The sequence below is a fragment of the Rhagoletis pomonella genome, unplaced genomic scaffold (genome assembly GCF_013731165.1).
Source record: "Rhagoletis pomonella isolate Grant_MI unplaced genomic scaffold, Rhpom_1.0 Rhpom_scaffold_00063, whole genome shotgun sequence".
NCBI classification, from domain to species: Eukaryota; Metazoa; Arthropoda; class Insecta; order Diptera; family Tephritidae; genus Rhagoletis; species Rhagoletis pomonella.
This window is the reverse complement of record NW_023458617.1, coordinates 228,683-230,577: the sequence shown is the minus strand read 5'-3', so window position 1 is coordinate 230,577 and position 1,895 is coordinate 228,683. Positions and strand designations below refer to the sequence as shown.

The 1,895-nt window shown below is 37.0% G+C and overlaps 1 protein-coding gene across 1 annotated transcript in view; it reads left to right on the top strand.

The window, feature by feature from the left end:
* Positions 1-1,895, top strand: part of LOC118749834 (piggyBac transposable element-derived protein 2-like) — a 16,548-nt gene that overhangs the window by 8,777 nt on the left and 5,876 nt on the right. The window lies entirely within an intron of this gene.

Here is a 1,895-nt window from a genome sequence, read left to right as displayed (position 1 = left end):
GTGATAGCACAGCTGCATTCTTTATCTTGTACTTAATCACAATAACGCTAGCTCGGTTCACTAATTATCCCGCCCTCGATATCACTCTGAATGCGTACCTACATAATATATACTTATGTATATGAAAACAAAGAAACCAGCAAGAATAAAAAAGATTTCTATAAGAATCAGAAAGCGACATGCACAGCCTACATTTTAAGTATCGCGTGCAAGGAAGTCAACTCGAGGGAAATTTCCAGGGAATTTCGGTTTAGGTGGCAATCTGGGATTGGACAGTTTTTTGCGGAGAGTCGGGCATATGTTATATTGATAACATAAAGTAACCCCATAGACGATATGTAAATATGTTAACTTTAACCATTTGTCGCTATTTGGATAACTTTTTTCAATTTGAATCGCAATATCTCCAGATCAAGCGTATTCTTCGGTATGAGCTATATACCAAACGAAAGCTAAGGTTTTGGGCTAGACTTGTGGAATAAAATCGACTGACCAGTTTTTGAGAAAACACTCGAAATCTATATTTTCAGCAGCCCACTTTTTAGTTTTCAGGAGATAACGTTATGCCAGATTTATATTTCACAAACGCAAAAGACAGCGCACATAGGGGTATTTGAACGATTTAGGCGGCCAAAAACCAATTTGACAAAATTTTGGAGAAAACTCCAAAAAATAGTAACTTTCGATAGAGAACATTCCAAATAACATTTCCCAGTCCCCCTCACTTTTCTAACTTGCACAGCGAACGCTCACCGTTGACCGGAAGCAGAATATTGTAACGCTGCTTATACATAAATTTTCGCTCTCTAGAAGTAGTGATAGATCCGCATACAGAAGGTAATAATGCATTTAAGGGTAAATTTTTTGTATCATTATATTAAGCAAAAATTCAATTTAAATGTAAAGAAAATAGCGGTTTTCAAAGAGTATTTTTTTGTTAATTTTTGTGAATATTAAGGAATTTGTTGTATCCCCGGGAGAGATCGCGTTATTATTCTTTGTTCAATTGAAAGCTTAGAAATTTGGCTAATATAGTGTGAAAAGACTGCCCGCAGAAAATGGCAGATAAGTGGTATTTCTTAACTTAGAAAATGTATTAAGCAAAAATCTAAAAATGCAACTAGTATATAGTAACACTAATTTAGATCTATTTGAGATGAATTTGAGGCCGCTGAACTAGAATATGAATTCATTTAATTTAAAAAAATAAATAGTTTTCGAGATATTAGCAAAAATCATGTTTTCTAGGACCTTTCGGTCCTGTTGCTTGAAATCTGCGGAAATGTAAGGCGAACCCAACTATGTTATATATTTCGGAATAAACATTTCTTTTCCTTTACACTGGTGTAATATAAGTGATGACTAAAGAACTAGTTTTGGGTATACAAGCGTTTAATTTAGATAAATGTCAATTTAGATAAATCTACGATATTTCAGTAAATATTGTATCCAAATTGTTAAAAATTAGTATCTAAAGTAAAATTTTGGAACAAAATAGGATTATTATTAAATTTTTAGAAAATGGGTTTGGTCCCGCCCACTTATGATGATATGCTGTATCTCAGTATCCGCTTCACTAATCCGTACCAAACTCGGTATGAGCCTTGCTTAGGTCACACTGGTGACACTGGTACACTGGTGACACTGGCGACACTGGCGACACTGGTGACACTGGCGGCACTGTCGACACTGGTGACACTGGCGACACTGATGACACTGGCGACAATGGTGAAACTGGCTACACTGGTGAAATTTTTGGCACTGGTACACTGGACCCACTGGCGACACTGGCGACATTGGCGACACTGGTGACACTGGTACACTGGTGATACTGGTGAAACTGGCGACACTGGTGACACTGGTGACACCGGTGACACTGGTGAGATTGGCTACAC